The sequence below is a fragment of the Trichomycterus rosablanca genome, chromosome 5 (genome assembly GCF_030014385.1).
Source record: "Trichomycterus rosablanca isolate fTriRos1 chromosome 5, fTriRos1.hap1, whole genome shotgun sequence".
Taxonomy (NCBI): domain Eukaryota; kingdom Metazoa; phylum Chordata; class Actinopteri; order Siluriformes; family Trichomycteridae; genus Trichomycterus; species Trichomycterus rosablanca.
The window spans coordinates 26,550,332-26,569,786 of NC_085992.1; the positions used below are offsets into that span (position 1 = coordinate 26,550,332).

The 19,455-nt window shown below is 41.5% G+C and overlaps 1 protein-coding gene across 2 annotated transcripts in view; it reads left to right on the forward strand.

Moving 5' to 3' along the window:
- Window positions 1-19,455, forward strand: part of prkn (parkin RBR E3 ubiquitin protein ligase) — a 182,388-nt gene that overhangs the window by 99 nt on the left and 162,834 nt on the right. The gene's annotated exons all lie outside the window — the stretch shown is intronic.

Below are 19,455 nucleotides of genomic sequence, written 5' to 3' on the forward strand. Positions count from 1 at the left end.
ATGTAGATGTTAACACAGTCTTGTTCTCAAGTTGTCCTTACAATGACATTCTTACAATGACATTTACCTAAGTCGAGTCTGATAAAGCAGAGTAACACACACGCTTACTTCGCTGCTCGCCGGTAAATTTCTTAATGACACTGTACAGTTTGTTAGTGTTACATTGTGTTACATTGTGTACAGTAAAGCCTATAAATGATATACCGAACACGCTGCCACTCTAAAACCATTGTTGCTGCTCTTTAGCTGACTCGGGGTTGCCAGGTCTAGAAAAAATATCCATCCTAAAGTCTGTTTAAAACCCTCCCCTCAAATATAAGGTGTCACAGAGGCATGAAACAGACTATAAATGGCAAAATAACTACCAGTATACGACTTTTTAAACTTATGTTAATCTTTCTTTGTTTTTAGGTTGTATTTTATATTGTAATTTATACTTTTGTTTTGAAAAACAATACAATAGCCTTGTTGTTTATTTTTAATATTATATTATCTTTTATATTAATTTCAGTCAAAAACATTTAATAGTAACACTAACACAGCACTAAAATAATTACATTTTACTTGTACTTACTCTTATTTGTATTATATATATATATATATATATAAGTATATATATATATATATATATATATATATATATATATATATATATATTTATTTTACTTGTGCATTTTCTCCTCTTTTTCATCCTTTTAGCACGTCCAATTGCCCGATTGCGTCATGCTTCCTCTCCACCAATGCCGATCCCCTCTCTGATTGAGGAGAACCAAGCTAACCCATGCCCCCTCGCCGACACGTGGGCAGCATGCCATATGCATCTTTTCACCTACACTCTATGACGAGTGCAGTGCAGCTCAGCACTGTGTACGGAGAGACACACCCTGACAGCACTCTTTTCTCATCTCTGTGCAGCCAGCAGAGGTCGTAATTGCATTAGTTATGAGAGAGAGACCGGCTTAATCCCACCCATATCTGAACAACAGGCCAATCGTTGTTCATGTGGCCGCTCAGCCTAGCCGGCAGGCAGAGCTCAGATTCGATACGATGTATTAGAGATCCCAGCTCTGGTTCCAGCATGTGTTTTTACCGCTGCGCCACCTGAGCGGCCACAACCGTTTCATTCTCCTGGTTCCACCAGGAAAAACACGAAGTGCAAGGCAGTACCCTGAACAGGGCACAAATCCATCACAGGACTTCAGCCAACATCTTATTATACCTGGTTCACACTACATGATTTTTGCCCTGATTTTCACTCGGCGACTGGTCGGCGCTAGATTTGCCGGCTCGGGAGCAACTCGGCGTTTGCTCGGCGATCGAAACCCTGCTCTCAATTGCTATGTGTGAACTACTCAACAACTCGATCTGAGCGACCGAAGAGAGATATCTAGCGTGTCAAATATCTGGATACAGTGTGAGGGGAAACGCAGGGGAGGAGTTGTAATAAGGTGGAACAGAGGCATAATATAGTTTCTATCAGAATACATCTGTGCACAGTAATACAGTATTTCTGAGCTTATCGTTCTCTACAAAACATAACACCAACATTGCAAAAAAAAAATTTATTAACCTCCAACTCACTAAAAATCAATCCATGCTGCTCCTATTTTTCTACTTGTTTTTACGCGGCACATCAGCGCACAAACTTTGATCGCTCGCTACTTGCATTTTTGGACGTGGTATCATTAAACCTCTCGTCACTTCTCGCATTTGTTTCTGTGAGAAATTTAGTTTGGGAGACCAGAGAAGCTCGCCGTCGGTTCCAGTTGGTGACGGATTGTGTAGTGTGAAACCTCCTCTCGCCGATCAGCGACCTGGCGACTTGGAAAGTCATGTAGTGTGAACTTGGCATTAGACAATCATGTCTGTGTATGTGTCGGTCGATAGCACCACTGAGATACAATCCCAAATCTCAGAAGTGGTGGGCTAGCTAGTAGACCACTGCTCCATCCACATGCTTGCAACAGAAATATGACTTTGTGCAACGTCATATCAAGTCAACTTTATTTATATAGCGCTTTTTACAATAGACATTGTCTCAAAGCAACTTTACAGAATCCAGGACCAACAGATACAAAAACCCCTGTTGAGCAAGCCGAGGGCGACATTGGCAAGGTAAAACTCCCTTAAAATTACAGGAAGAAACCTTGAGAAGAACCAGACTCAGCAGGGACTCATCCTTCTTGGGTGGCCAGGAGGATTAGTCATTTTTTTTATATAACTAATTTAAGTGTCTGGAGTTAGCTAGACATTACAGATTGGGACTGTTTTTTTATGGTCAGAAGAAATATAAAGTAGAGCTTTTTTGCAACACACTCTTAAAGTGGATTTGGTGTAAAAGGAAGAATGATTATACAGTAAAAAATCTAGTGTGGTGAGAAACATCTGATTATATCTGATTATTATTGAAACACATTTTTAAATCACACACAAAGAAAATAACAAATAATTATTGTAAAACTAAAGCTGGCCTGAGAGCTTGAGATCTCGGGAGTGGTGGGCTAGCGCATTTAGACCACTGCACCACCTAAGTGCTTGTTGTACATTTTCACTGGTAGACAGATCTGGACTAGAGTCGAGCCAGTTAACCACACACACTTTGTATATGTAGCCATGGTGTTGAAGTGCATACAGAATGAGGCCTGGCACTGTCTTGCTGATGGACAATGGACAACAATGGACTTTCTGGAAAGAGGTGTAGCCTTTATGATGGCATGTGTCTCTCTAAAATTCCAATATATGCCTCTGCATCAGTGCCACCTTCACATACAGTGTATCACAAAAGTGAGTACACCCCTCACATTTCTGCAAATATTTTATTATATCTTTTCATGGGACAACACTATAGAACTAAAACTTGGATATAACTTAGAGTAGTCAGTGTACAACTTGTATAGCAGTGTAGATTTACTGTCTTCTGAAAATAACTCAACACACAGCCATTAATGTCTAAATGGCTGGCAACATAAGTGAGTACACCCCACAGTGAACATGTCCAAATTGTGCCCAAAGTGTCAATATTTTGTGTGACCACCATTATTATCCAGCACTGCCTTAACCCTCCTGGGCATGGAATTCACCAGAGCTGCACAGGTTGCTACTGGAATCCTCTTCCACTCCTCCATGATGACATCACGGAGCTGGTGGATGTTAGACACCTTGAACTCCTCCACCTTCCACTTGAGGATGCGCCACAGGTGCTCAATTGGGTTTAGTCCATCACCTTTACATTCAGCTTCCTCAGCAAGGCAGTTGTCATCTTGGAGGTTGTGTTTGGGGTCGTTATCCTGTTGGAAAACTGCCATGAGGCCCAGTTTTCGAAGGGAGGGGATCATGCTCTGTTTCAGAATGTCACAGTACATGTTGGAATTCATGTTTCCCTCAATGAACTGCAGCTCCCCAGTGCCAGCAACACTCATGCAGCCCAAGACCATGATGCTACCACCACCATGCTTGACTGTAGGCAAGATACAGTTGTCTTGGTACTTCTCACCAGGGCGCCGCCACACATGCTGGACACCATCTGAGCCAAACAAGTTTATCTTGGTCTCGTCAGACCACAGGGCATTCCAGTAATCCATGTTCTTGGACTGCTTGTCTTCAGCAAACTGTTTGCGGGCTTTCTTGTGCGTCAGCTTCCTTCTGGGATGACGACCATGCAGACCGAGTTGATGCAGTGTGCGGCGTATGGTCTGAGCACTGACAGGCTGACCTCCCACGTCTTCAACCTCTGCAGCAATGCTGGCAGCACTCATGTGTCTATTTTTTAAAGCCAACCTCTGGATATGACGCCGAACACGTGGACTCAACTTCTTTGGTCGACCCTGGCGAAGCCTGTTCCGAGTGGAACCTGTCCTGGAAAACCGCTGTATGACCTTGGCCACCATGCTGTAGCTCAGTTTCAGGGTGTTAGCAATCTTCTTATAGCCCAGGCCATCTTTGTGGAGAGCAACAATTCTATTTCTCACATCCTCAGAGAGTTCTTTGCCATGAGGTGCCATGTTGAATATCCAGTGGCCAGTATGAGAGAATTGTACCCAAAACACCAAATTTAACAGCCCTGCTCCCCATTTACACCTGGGACCTTGACACATGACACCAGGGAGGGACAACGACACATTTGGGCACAATTTGGACATGTTCACTGTGGGGTGTACTCACTTATGTTGCCAGCTATTTAGACATTAATGGCTGTGTGTTGAGTTATTTTCAGAAGACAGTAAATCTACACTGCTATACAAGCTGTACACTGACTACTCTAAGTTATATCCAAGTTTCATGTCTATAGTGTTGTCCCATGAAAAGATATAATGAAATATTTGCAGAAATGTGAGGGGTGTACTCACTTTTGTGATACACTGTATATGCAAACACAAAACTCACTCATGCCTACCTGCTAAAGGAAACCAGACTCCCACTTGCCCCCTCTGTGGATTACAAACCTCTGTTAAACATATGCTCTATGCATGTCAAATGATGAACATCACCAGAACAAAATTCTACAACAAGAAAATCCTCACCCCCTGCCCTCCAAAAAAAAAACTACTTAAATTCTTAGATGCATTTAGACTTGTTTGTTTGTTTATTAGGATTTTAACGTCATGTTTTACACTTTAATTACATTCACGACAGGAACGGTACTCATTACACAAGATTCTTCAGTCCACAAGTTTAATATCAAACACAGGCCTGGACAATCTTGTATCTCCAATTCACCTTACCTGCATGTCTTTGGACTGTGGGAGGAAACCGGAGCACCCGGAGGAAACCCACGCAGACACAGGGAGAACATGCAAACTCCACACAGAAAGCATTTAGACTTAAATGCTATATGATATACGGAAAACCAATGAAACTCTACAAACTTAGTCACACAAGTGACACCCTAATCCATAGGTACACAAAGAAATAAATTGACCCCACATTTTGGGTGTGTTCGAAAACCTAGGGAGCTGCCTTGCTGTCTACATAGGCGGCTGCCTCAGTAGAGAGGATTCTAATAAGTCAATGACTTATAAGGCAGATTATTCAAACGCACTACTTAGATAGCGCTTCCGATGGGTTTCGGGTTTCGCGTTTAGCATTTAGCATCTTGCCATTAAAACCAATGCATTGAGGTAGCACAGCACGCTAACGTTAAAATAACCTCACTTCATGTACCGATAACGGTTAAATTTCCTTAAATTTCCGAACTTGCAAATAAAAACACTCGGTAGAAGTTTATACAAGTTAAAAATCAGTAATATTTTATTTACGTTTGATAATAACTCCATTCCTTTCTCCGCCCCTTCAGCCATGTTTATTTTTCTGTGAGAGTAGAGCAGCCGACTCACAATGCATTCTGGGATTGCCTTGGTCACTAAGGCAGCGTCGGATGCTCACTCGTTCTTGAGCCAAAATAACATTGAAATATTAAGATGCCTCAGAAGTGAGGATTTTAAGACATCTAGGATTTCGAACAGCCTCCTTCTCGGGAGCGCGCACAGGATGACGTAAAATGCTGCCTATGTAGACAGCACACTAGCTTTTCGAACACACCCTTTGACTCTTTAAAGACCGAACCTATTATTCAGCCATGATAATAGCCATAGCAGCTGACATGGCGTTAAGAATCAAACAAACACATATTTAAGTCACACATTCTACGGGAACCAATGCATTCCCATAGTGACAGATGATTGCTTTTTGCACTTTTCACTGTTTGTCCATCTTTCTTAAAAACAAGCTGAAATGTGCACTGACAACATCAATTGTTTCCACTATCTTTTGGGCCATCTGAGATAAGCCTGGGCCCGAAGTACATATAATTGATGTGTGTCTTTCTCTTTTTGTAATAGAATTTCAATTTTTTTCAATTTTTTTATTGCATTTTACTAAATATTAAATGAAATGGGCTTTAAATAACATCTGTCAAACTGATGCTCCTTCTGTAGGAGTGTTTAGGTTTTTTCCCTGTTTTGATGGTTTGATGCTCAAGTGCATGCAAGTAATTACATCATGGTTTCTGTGCTTCTCTATTGTTAATACAGTACTGGTATTGGATGTCAGCACTGGTGTCAATACCAAAACTACCTTAGCTAATGTTTACAACTGTTATTTATCCTTTCTTGCAATAACCAGTTTACTAACATGCTCATGCCCATTCTACATTAACCTTAGGGCTGCGTCCCAATTCATGTGCCACATATTAAATAATCAATAGCCTGATTGATAAGTGATTGGTAAACTATTAATTACTCTTACTGTATAGAACTGTAGTAAGTGATTTAGGGCACAGCACAAGTCATCCAGTCTGAGGATATAATAGCCAATGTAATCACAAATTAGATTACTTCCCACACAGATTTCATAACAAATTAGATGTGTTCTTGTTAAAAATAAAGATAACGGGACAAGAAAACTGTTTGTTCTTTGCGATTGCTGCTGTCTATTTGCTGAATTCTGACACTGCGACAATGTGTTTCTCTTCCATCTCTACTAGAAACTATTATCTTGGAACCAGAAACTGAACGTACCGTTTTACAGTGGTGGAGATAATGCACGCACCGCTCTGCTCGGTGCTTAAATTGTATTGGTAATCGAGCATCAGTTTGCTCCTAATTTGCTTTAAGTTAAATTTCGCTCAGCTTTTCGCGTCACAGACTCCGCCTACTTCGCATCGTTAACGTTTGCTTTTTGTCGCCGGAAATCGCCAGTTCTAACTGAAAACCAATGACAGCCAGTCGATTTGTCCTGTCACTTCACTGCAGATCTGAAGTTAGGGTGATTCTGCAGCTTCAGCTTAAAGGCAAGGCAAGGCAAGTTTATTTGTATAGCACCTTTCATACACATTGGCAATTCAAAGTGCTTTACATAAGGAAAAAAAAAAAAATTAAAAGCATTAAAACATTCCTGAGATCTAGAACCTAAGAAATACAAACATTTAGTTACAATTAAGACAACATGAAATTCAAACAAGAGAGATACAAAATTAAGAACATGAAAAACTAAAAGAAAATATAGTAAAATATACCCTACAATTTAGGGAATTAAAGCTCACTTATGCTACTGACAAAAGAAAACAAATTCTTATAGAACAATATGTTTTCTTTGCTCTAAGCTATTACTGCTATGTGTGCAAACCAAGAAGGTCATTTTCAAGTTTGTAAGAGTGCATCTTAACTTGAATGGTTCCAGCCAGATTATTTTGATTGAATAACACTGTGTATTTGGACAGTGGTAGCCTAGTGGGTAGAGCTTTGGGCTATCAACCGGAAGATTGGCGGTTCAAATCCAGGCTCTGCTATGCAGCCACTGTTGGGTCCTTGAGCAAGGCCCTTAACCCTGTCTGCTCCAGGGGCGCCATACGATGGCTGACCCTGCGCTCTGACCCCAGCTCCCAAAACAAGCTGGGATATGCGAAGAAATAATTTCATTGTACTGTACACCTGTATATGTATATATGACAAAGTATATCTTCTTCTTCTATTTAGTTATTAGATCAGTCTATATGAATTAAAAGTAACAAGTGTCCATTAAGACATAAAATATCCTTCCGACTGGGTTGGGTGGCTGCATGAACAACGATTGGCTGTAGTTCAGGGTTAGGGGTAATAATGGGGAATAATGCTGATGGGGGTGTGGCCCTTCGTACACAATGCCTGTCGGTGTATGAACTCGACTCGTGCAGGTGAAAAATGCAGTCTGTACTGACGGAGGGGGCGTATGTCAGTTAAGAGGCGTCCTCAGTCAGCGGTGAAGGGTCGAATCGGTATAGAGGATGCATTCAGGGTAATTGGACGCCTGAAAATTGGGGGAAACAAGTGGGGAAAAAAAAATACATAAAAGGTCTGTCATGTATAGAATCAAAATACAGGTACAACAAGATGCATTGAAAAACATTTCACAGACATTTGTGGCTTCCTGGATTGCAATCACAATGAAGTAATCTGTGAGCTGTTGAGTGATTCCATTCCTCATATATGACATGGACATGATGTGCTGGTGCTATTTATGCAGAATTACATCCACAATGCAGGGCAGGAATGCAAGTTATATATTTCAGCTATTCACAGGAGGTTTAACTCTGAGTTCTATATTATTGCTGCTGAGGCACATTAAAGATTTGTGACTGTGTAAGAACCATCCGTGTTTAACAAAAAGGGCTGTTCTTAACATACACCGATCAGCCATTACATTATGACCACCTCCTTGTTTCTACACTCACTGACCATTTGATCAGCTCCACTTACCATATAGAAGCACTTTGTAGTTCTACAGTTATTGACTGTAGTCCATCTGTTTCTCTACATGGTTAGGACTCTCCCAGGACCACTACAGAGTAGGTATTATTTGGGTGTTGGATCATTCTCAGGACTACAGTGAGTCAGTGACACTGACATGGTGGTGGTGTGTTAGTGTGTGTTGTGCTGGTATGAGTGGATAAGACACAGCAGTGCTGATGGTGTTTTTAAACACATCACTGTCACTGCTGGACTGAGAATAGTCCACCAACCAAAAATATATCCAGCCAACAGCACCCCGTGGGCAGCGTTCTGTGACCACTGATGAAGGTCTAGAAGATGACCAACTCAAACAGCAGCAATAGATGAGCGATCGTCTCTGACTTTACATCTACAAGGTGGACCAGCTATAGGTAGGACTGTTTAATAGAGTGGACAGTAAGTGGACACGGTATTTAAAAACTCCAGCAGCGCTGCTGTGTACTAGCACAACACACACTAACACACCACCACCATGTCAGTGTCACCGTCACTGCAGTGCTGAGAATGATCCACCACCCAAATAATACCTGCTCTGTAGTGGTCCTGTGGGGGTCCTGACTATTGAAGTACAGGGTGAAAGCAGGCTAAAAAAATATGCAGAGAAACAGATGGACTACAGTCAGTAATTGTAGAACTACAAAGTGCTCCTATATGGTAAATGAAGCTGATAAAATGGACAGTGAGTGTAGAAACAAGGAGGTGGTTTTAATGTTATGGCTGATCCGTGTATATACAGCAGGTAGATTTACTCATCTCTACTTTATCATGTTGTATTCGTAAAAGTCTGAAATTCTTATCCTATTTCTGTCGGTTGTGCTTGCTGATGGGTACCGTAACAATTCCAAATCACAAGCATTCATGAGTACACAGGGTGAAATGCCAGTTTATTCACATCGAGCCCTCTGTGGGCATTGTGTTTAATCACAGCCCAGCATACACTCTGAAAAAGAGGCAGCTGTTTTTGAAATCTTGCAAGCTGAATTTGCCACTGTGTTTAGTTCCACAAAGAGTATTGTATTGTTTTACTTACTCTGAATTACTAAAGGTATGTGGACACAGCTCCTAATAACTGATGAGCCATTCAGTCACAACCATTGCAAACAGCTGTATTAAACTATTTAAATAAAAACTTAATATCTATGTATTTGCTTATTATTTATTAGGATTTTAACGTCATGTTTTACACACTGGTTACATTCATGACAGAACAGATAATTACTAGTTACGCAAGATTCATCAGTTCAAGTTTAACGTCAAACACATTCATGGACAATTTAGTATCTCAAATTCACCTCACTTGCATGTCTTTAGACTGTGGGAGGAAACCAGTGCTTCCGGGGGAAACCCACACAGACACTGGGAGAACATGCACACTCTATACAGAAAGGACCCAGACCGCTTCACCTGGGAATCTAAACCAGCACCTTCTTGCTGTAAGGCGACCGTGCTACCCACCAAACCACTGTGCCACCTGTACAACCTTAGATAATTTTAGAAGTAGGGATGTCCCGATCATGTTTTTTTTGTTCCCGATCATTAATTTTGATCCCGATCCGATAGCGAGTCTCAGACCGATACTTGTATTTTCTAGATATTGTCTAGATAAGAACAAGATAATACTGTTCACACAGTGCACACTTCAAGTACATTACAGTTATTCAAATTAATCCAATGTATAAGTTTAACAACTGAATAGCTCTGCAGTGCTGTAGGAAAAAAATTGCCTGCATCCAAGCTATTGCTTAATGTTCTTTTATTTTTACAAAATAAAAGTAAACAAACTTAGTGCAGCATTGTAGTAGTAAAACTAGAACTCAAAATGAAGTGAAGGTTCTTTTTGAGGAAAATCAGCATCAGTTAGGGGACGGCCGGTTCCTCTTCTCATCACATAATAATGAACTCGCTGTATTCGACTGAGTGTTTGTTTTTTAGGTGCCGTATCAAATTGGTAGTAATTGTAGATCGTTTGGTTAAATGATATCTGGTTTGTTTCTTATGAGCCACCGTACTTGTATGCGTGTTGTAACTAACTAGAGCTGTCGTGGTGAAAGAATTTCCCCTTGCGGTATTTAGCGTGGTTCAACACCGCGGTATGCGATAATATCGCCATTTTCTTTTTGTTTTTGAAAATTACTTAATTTATTTGGATTTTAGAGCTATATAAACAAGCTTTATTGTTAGGCTATGATTCGGTATATTATTGCTTTATAATGACAAAGATGAGACAGCTTTAAGAAAAATCAAATGCGTGTTTATTGTTAAATACAGAACAGAGCAGGGATGCGTGTCTTTTCTCTATTAAAAAAAAGGTTTAAATTAAGCTTCTAGCCTAGGCTAGATATACACTGTGAAACGAAAAAAAAAAGCAAACTGTTTAGGCTAAATATTTTAAATGCACATCTAATCAAAATATGGTAAAAAAATAAAAAATAAAATGAAAGCTTTCGTTAAGAATAAAGAATAAAGTCTGTAAGACCTTAAACCTGCGTTATCATGCGCGCTACAAAAACCAACATGTTCACCTGATGTGGTTTGAGAGAGGATCTGAGTGGGGTAGCGATGTTCCCGGCGGCACTAAAACTCTCTCTGATGGTGTGCTCGTTGCACAAACACACACGTACTGTACCTGCATGCGACTTTAGAGAGCAGAGGAAATCTAGCCTGGTTGTCGCGCCACTATTAACTATCTATTTAGTATAATTAACATAACAATATATACTACATTTCAAGTTATTATTCGTTTCAATACATTTTTATTCAACGAAAAAATACATTTCAATCATTCCAGCAAGCCAGCAAGAGAATATTTGCAAGCTGCAATGCCATATTAACCGTCATTAAGTGTTTTAGTACGCCAAGGCTGTTTTAAGGTTTGAATATAGTCTAAATTACAAGTATTTATTGAGTGTGAACTCAATTTGATCATTAATAAACTTGCCTGTAATTAATGTTGCCATTGTTTCCCTCTTAAAACACAAAGCCTGACACTCAGCAGCAACGGATGTGAACAGTTGGCGGGAAAATGACGCTCTTAGCTCATTTTCATTATGAATTTATTTAACATTAATTACGCCCGATTGAAAGTGAAAAACAAGATGGACCCTGCAACAAGAAGAAAAAAAAAAAGAAAGAAAAAATGTGAACATCGCGGTGTTGCGGTTGCTTGACATGCCCTGCGGTTGGCTGGTCTATATCGCGGTATTTCAAAATTGCGGTTAGCGCGACAGCCCCAACTGTAACAAACTTTTCTGTGGTTGTATTGTGACAATGGTTTGATGGACGTTTCTACGCGAAGTGAGTGTTTTGACCCTTTGGGGCTTCCATAGTGCATGGAATAGCGTGCTTGGCTAACGCGATGACTCTAGCTGTCCGCTATTCGGTACCGTAACAGAAGAAGTTAATAAAGTGTTCTGCTCCTGACAATTTGTGAATATACCGTGTATTTATTTCTTTATTAAGCAAGTGCATCACTACGTTGTTTTGTAAACCAGAGTGATCCTTGACTCCATATAACACCATATAAATAGTAAAATTCTACAGTAATGAACGCAGCTCTGCTCCTACCGCCTCGTGAAACGCTCGCATTGCAGACATTACACTTCGCTGTTGGACTTGTTTCCCTTTCCAATTTAAAGTATTTCCACACAGTGGACATGCTGACGTAAAACAAAGGATCGGGCGTAAGATCGGCTTTAGTAAAGCCGATACCGATCAGTTAAAAAATGCCTTGATCGGCCCTGATTCCGATCTTTGAGATTGGATCGGGACATCCCTATTTAGAAGCATTAGTTGCATTCACAAACCCCAGTGAATGCATTTGAGATGAATTGGAATGTCAGTTCTACAGACATGACCATCTAAATGCCTCTCTGACAATTACAGCATTTAGTAGATGTTATCCAAAGCATCTTACATTGGTTACTGAATACAATGCAAGCAATTGAGGGTTAAGAGCCCTGCTCAGTGGCCCAACATTGGCACCTTGACCGTAGTTGGGCTTAAACCAGCAACCTTCTGATCACTGGTCCGAGCCTTATTCACTAAGCTACCACTGCTCTATGGGCCACCACTGACTTAATGAGCATCAAGTCCCACAGACACAACTCAAAGTCTTGTTAGAGCCTTTATAGAGAGGAAAATCCTGCTGCAACTGGGTATGATTCTCCAGGTGGAGCGGGCTGGGTCCTTTCTGTATGGAGTTTGCATGTTCTTACTGTATCCACGTGGGTTTCCGTCAGGCCGATTGGAGCTACTAAAAAAAGGCATAAACAAGCCCTTTGATCACTGGTCCGAGCCTTATCCACTAAGCTACCACTGCTTTATGGGCCACCACTGACTTAATGAGCATCAAGTCCCACGGACACAACTCAAAGTCTTGTAAGAACCTTTATAGAAGGGAAAGTCCTGCTGCAACTGGGTTCGATTCTTCAGATGAAGCAAGCCAGATCCTTTGAGTTTGCATGTGGGTTTCCTCAATTCCGTCAGGCTGATTGGAGCTACTTAAAATTGTCTTTAAGTCTGAGTGTGTGTGTGTGTGTGTGTGTGTGAGATTAAAGGATCTCCTAAAATATAAGTTCTTAGGCAAAGGCAATTTGAATATCCAGAACTCCACAAACATATTTATGGATAGCAGCCCAACATTCTTGGCTCTTCGAACATCCCCACAAGGCTTAAACAAGGAAATCTGTCTCAGACTCACACCTCTGGCAATCTGCAGTATTTTTAGCCACAATCTATTAGTCGTCCAATAAAATATTTTCAGAATCTTCCCCCTTTTTCCCCCCTTTTAGCACGTCCAATTGCCCGATTGCATCATGCGTCCTCTCTACCAATGCTGATCCCCTCTCTGATTGAGGAGAACTGAGCTAACGCCCGCTCCAACACATCATGCTTTTTTTCACCTACACTTTGAGCAGTGCAATGCAGATCAGCACTGTGTATGGAGAGACACACCCTGACAGCACTCTTTTCCCATCTCTGTGCAGGCGCCATGAATCAGCCAGCAGAGGTTGTAAGTGCATTAGTTATGAGAGAGACCCTATCCGGCTTAATCCCACCCCTATCTGAACAACAGGCCAATCGCTGTTCATGTGGCTGCTCAGCTCAGCCGGCAGAAGACTTTAATACAGCTGTTTGCAATGGATCTAGTCGTGTCCAATTACCCTCTATACTGATTCGACCCTTTACCGCTGACTGAGGACGCCCCCCTCTGGCACGTACAGTCAGTACAGACTGCATTTTTCACCTGCACAAGTTGAGTTCATACACTGTGTATGGAGGACCACATCAGCATCAGCTTTATTCCTCAGCCATATGCAGGTGCCATCAGTCAGCCAACAGGGGTCGCAGTTGCACCAGTTATGAGGACCTATGATCTGACTTTTTTTACCCTCTAACCCTGAAAAACAGCCAATCGTTGTTCATGCTGACGCCCAGCCCTGTCGGAAAGGCAGAGCTGAGATTCGATAGGATGTATTCGAACTGGTCTTCTATTTTTAGAATTCTCAGCGTTTTTGAAGTACAGGGTACAGACTCAGTGATGTGAGTTGTGCCATATACACTGATGAGATTTATTTTAACCACCCACCTAATATGCTGTCAAAACAATTCTGATTTGCCAAGACATGGACTCCACAAGACATCTGAAACAGTCCTGTGGTATCTGGTACCTGGAAAGTCCTTCCATTTTCATATATTGAGAGGCAGATCATCCTCCATTGCATCCTGTTGCCATTTGTTCCATAGGTAAATATGATGCTTGTTGGACCGGTCAGCTCTCTTCCTTTGCTTTGATGTTCAGTTCTGATGTCTGCATTCTCGCTGTAGGTGCTGTAGACGGTAGACAGAAGTTGCTTGAGCAAATTGACTAGCCTGCGACTATGGTTTGATGCTGTGTGTGCTGACACGTTAACATTTACATTTTTATCCAAAGCGCTTGAGGGTGACAACCTGGCAGACAACCTGGCAGTAGTGGAGCTTGAACCAGCGACCTTTTCATTACCAGTGCAGTACCATAACTTCTAGGCTACAACTGCCCTTTTAACAGCAGGTTTACATTTTCGGCAAATGCAAACCCTTTAGTCCAAAGTGGCTTGCAGTACTGTGACAATGTACTGTCTAAGCAATTGAGGGTTAAGAGTCGTGCTTAAGGGCCCAACAGTGACAACCTGGCAGTGGTGAGGCTTGAACCAGCAACCTTTTGATTACTAGTCCAGTACTTTAACCACCAGGCAACAACTGCCCCCCAATAACCCTATCACCAGTATTACAATGAATACTATCTATTCTGTTTTGTTCCAGACACCATACTCTTCATGTTGTCTGGCAACAATAAGTCTTGGATGCTAATGTCCTGTTGACAGTTTGTGGCTTATCCTTTTTCAGACCACTGTCTGTACTGTGGGTACTCGCCATGGCTGTCTTTGAGCACTCTTTGCTGTCTCAGAGAACTGTACTTTAATTCAGTCATCAGACCGTTATCAAAGTCACTCAGGCCTTTATGCCTGATCATCAGCAGCTGCATTTACCATGTGTGCTATGAGTAACTACCATCTACCCTGCATTTAATATATCCCTCATCATCATATTCACAATTGTTATGAAGTTAGGTGGTCATAATATTTTGTCTCATCTACTATACTATACTATACTTAGTGTATCTACCCAAAGCGGAAGACATCAGTAAGGTCGAGCAGGCTCTCTCATGAACTGAGAACGGAAGAGACTCAGAAACCAGAAGACAGACATCAGTGCACTCTTGGGACAGGAGTACATGGGGACAGGATTATTTACTCGCTCGGTTTGGAGTCCAAGGAGAGAATAAATTGCTATTGATTTTCTATTTGCTAGTGTCTTTTCTGCCTTTGGAGTGACTGTAGGCTAAGAATAATTTCCTTTAATACGTATCCACATTTGTCTTGCCCCCTTTTTCTGTGTGTGCGTACCAGACGCTAGTTGGTATTCAGGCCCGAGAGCCAGAGCGTAAACTGGAGTCAGCATTTCCTCTTAAAGCCGACGGCTCAGGGGTTGAGGACAGGTAGAAGGAATGGGGTTAGTATAAAAAAAGCTGGTGTTATGAATTTTGAATGCTGATCAGTGAAGGAAAGATCGGGTTTAGGGATGAGTGAGAGGCTCTGGCATTTAGAAAAGGAAAATGTGGGCTAATATAGCAGACAGCAGTGACCCTACACTGCATGAGAAAGACGTCTGGTTTTAAAATGACTACATAACAATTATGAAAAGTATGTGGACAGGTCTTTTGACATTCCATTTTAAAACCATGTACATTTAGAATTGCTCATCCAGCCTTTTACACAAGGCTTTTCACCTTCTTGATGTAGACACAGAAATGCCATCGGTTCAGATTATAAATGGTTTTGAGGGAAAATAATACATTTTTAAAGGTTTGGCGTTACACTTGCCCTTTCAGCTTTTCAAAAATATTTAAATGAAAGCATTTCTTGTTAATAAACTCCAATGGCCTGTACAGAGCCCTGACCTCAACTCCACTAAACAGCGTTAGAATAAACTGAAATATTAATCAAGGCTTTCTTGACCAAAAATCAGTGCTCATCCTTACAAATCCTCCCAAACTAGTCGTATCCAATTACCAGATACTACAATTTGTAGTATCCCCTCGACTGTTGCAGACCTAGAGTTTTGATCTAGGAACACATGTGCAGTACCGACTGCATCTTTTCACCTGCACAAGGTGAGTTCACATGACGCTCAGTATTGCATACAAAGAGTCACGCACTGATCTCTATTATCCCGCGTCTCACTGCGCATGTGCGATCAATCAGCCAGCAGAGATCGTAATTGCAGCACTTATGAGAAATCCTTTGTGGAAATCCAACCTGAGGATGATCTAATCATTGTCTGAGAAGGTGCCCGGCCATTCAGTAGCAGAGCTGAGATTTGAAGGTTCTGATATGTCAGCCCTAATGTGCTAAAGTGTTTTTTTCGCTGTTCCACCCGAGCACCCCTACAAATGCTCTTATGACTGAATGGTCACAAATTCCCACAGACATAGGGGTTGTGTAAAGGCTTCTCAAAAGAGTCTGTTTTTAATAGCTGAAAAGATCACATATATATACCAAGAAGGTCTTAATTTAACGGACCTCTTTTTAACGGATTTCGGATTTAACAAACACAGAATGTCCAGTTCAATTGTTTAAAATTCTTGAGAAGTGTACTAAGACCAGTAGTTTAGTAATTATCCGCTACCTGGCGCACGTCTCTTTGTTTGCAGGAGTGATTTGCTTTGTTTCGCCAGGAGGCTTGCTTTGTTCTTGCCTTTTTCTCGGTGTTTTATGCTTCATTTTTGCTAGTTCTAGTGCTTAGTTATGGCTTCAAATCAGAAATGGTTAGTGAAAAAGAGGGCATCTAGGTATTGCTGAAAAGTTAGAACTTATTAAGAAAGGGGAAAGCGGTGTTTATGTGACTTGTGTATGTAAGGAATATGGTGTGAAGAAACTTCCTCCTATGCTCCGATATCGATTCATATAAATGCGAGATCGATCTTTAAAATGAGCCCCTTTTCACGGTGTACACGGAAAACTGTTACCCCCTTTAATCTCGCGTGACCAGCCACTGTTTTTTCCTGCAACGAGATCTGACCTGCACATCAGTTCAGCATGGCTGAAGCTTAAGTAAAGGTACCCCAGAACCTGAAGGCAGACGTCTGGTTACATTTTGGATTTAAAAACCAAGTGCCTAGTTCACACTACTCGACTTTTGCACAGATTTTTGCTCGGCGACTGGTCGGCGCTACATTTGCCGGCTCGGGAGCAACTCGGTGATCGCTCTGCGATCGAAACTCGGCTCTCAATCGCTGTGTGTGAACTACTCAACAACTCGACCCCAGTTGCTCGCCGAGCGATCGCCGAGCGAAACGAGATATCTAGCATGTTCAGATATCTGATCTGAGTTGCCAGACTGGCAGTGAGTGCTATGTCGAACAGCCAATGAGAACGCAAGATACGGTGTGAAGGGAAACGCAGGGGAGGAGTGTAAACAGGTGGTACAGGAGCGAAATATAGTTTATATCAGAATACAAAGGTACATACACAAGTTTTATACAGTATTTCTGACCTTATAATTCTTTACAAAACATAACACCAACATTGCATTACAAAAATATTTATTAACTTAATACAGAACAATCCATGCTGATCGCGTTGCCAAATCCACTCAGATTCATTTATTTTTCCTCTTTGTTTTTACGCTGCACATCAGCGCACAAACTTTGATCGTTCGCTACTTGTTGACGTGTATTTTTGGACGTGGTATAATTAAACCCCTCGTCACTTCTCGCGTGTGTTTTCATGACACAACGTAGTTTGGGAGATCAGAGAAGCTCGCCTGTGATTCCAGTTGGTGATAGATGGTGTAGTATGAAACCCCTTATCACCGATCAGTCATGTAGTGTGAAATACACAACGACCTGAAAGACTCCCGATTACAAGAGATCCAGTTGTGTAGTGTGAACTGTACAATGACCCGGCAAATCAGAAAGTCGTGTAGTGTGAACTTGGCATAGGGAAGAGCTGGACAAAAGTAAAGCCGTGTAAAAATTAATGTTACTGTTTTGGATTAATTATTTATGTAAACACAAATATTTTTAATAATGAGTGTTCTTTGTACAATTATCACATTCGTTCTCTGAACATCTTTACATATTTAAACAAAACCTGTTAATGTAACTCAAATATGCCTAAATGTGTTGAATTGGAATCGAATCGAAATCGAATCGGAAATCGAATCGGGACCTTGTGAATCGGAATCGAATTGATCCAGGAAATTAGTGGTGATACCATGTCCTAATTACATACTTACATATCTGTTTATGTTGTTTGTTTTACTGTTTATCATATGTGCATGAGGACCTGTGTATTCGTATATTTTTGCACCCCCTGAGAAAAAAAAAAACCTCGCTGCATTTTACGGACCAGTGCTCCCCCATTTAGTCTGTTAAATCGATATACAGTGTATATATATATATATATATATATATATATATACAGTGTATCACAAAAGTGAGTACACCCCTCACATTTCTGCAGATATTTAAGTATATCTTTTCATGGGACAACACTGACAAAATGACACTTTGACACAATGAAAAGTAGTCTGTGTGCAGCTTATATAACAGTGTAAATTTATTCTTCCCTCAAAATAACTCAATATACAGCCATTAATGTCTAAACCACCGGCAACAAAAGTGAGTACACCCCTTAGTGAAAGTTCCTGAAGTGTCAATATTTTGTGTGGCCACCATTATTTCCCAGAACTGCCTTAACTTTCCTGGGCATGGAGTTTACCAGAGCTTCACAGGTTGCCACTGGAATGCTTTTCCACTCCTCCATGACGACATCACGGAGCTGGCGGATATTTGAGACTTTACGCTCCTCCACCTTCCGCTTGAGGATGCCCCAAAGATGTTCTATTGGGTTTAGGTCTGGAGACATGCTTGGCCAGTCCATCACCTTTACCCTCAGCCTCTTCAATAAAGCAGTGGTCGTCTTAGAGGTGTGTTTATTATTATTATTATCATGCTGGAACACTGCCCTGCGACCCAGTTTCCGGAGGGAGGGGATCATGCTCTGCTTCAGTATTTCACAGTACATATTGGAGTTCATGTGTCCCTCAATGAAATGTAACTCCCCAACACCTGCTGCACTCATGCAGCCCCAGACCATGGCATTCCCACCACCATGCTTGACTGTAGGCATGACACACTTATCTTTGTACTCCTCACCTGATTGCCGCCACACATGCTTGAGACCATCTAAACCAAACAAATTAATCTTGGTCTCATCAGACCATAGGACATGGTTCCAGTAATCCATGTCCTTTGTTGACATGTCTTCAGCAAACTGTTTGCGGGCTTTCTTGTGTAGAGACTTCAGAAGAGGCTTCCTTCTGGGGTGACAGCCATGCAGACCAATTTGATGTAGTGTGCGGCGTATGGTCTGAGCACTGACAGGCTGACCCCCCCACCTTTTCAATCTCTGCAGCAATGCTGACAGCACTCCTGCGCCTATCTTTCAAAGACAGCAGTTGGATGTGACGCTGAGCACGTGCACTCAGCTTCTTTGGACGACCAACGCGAGGTCTGTTCTGAGTGGACCCTGCTCTTTTAAAACGCTGGATGATCTTGGCCAATGTGCTGCAGCTCAGTTTCAGGGTG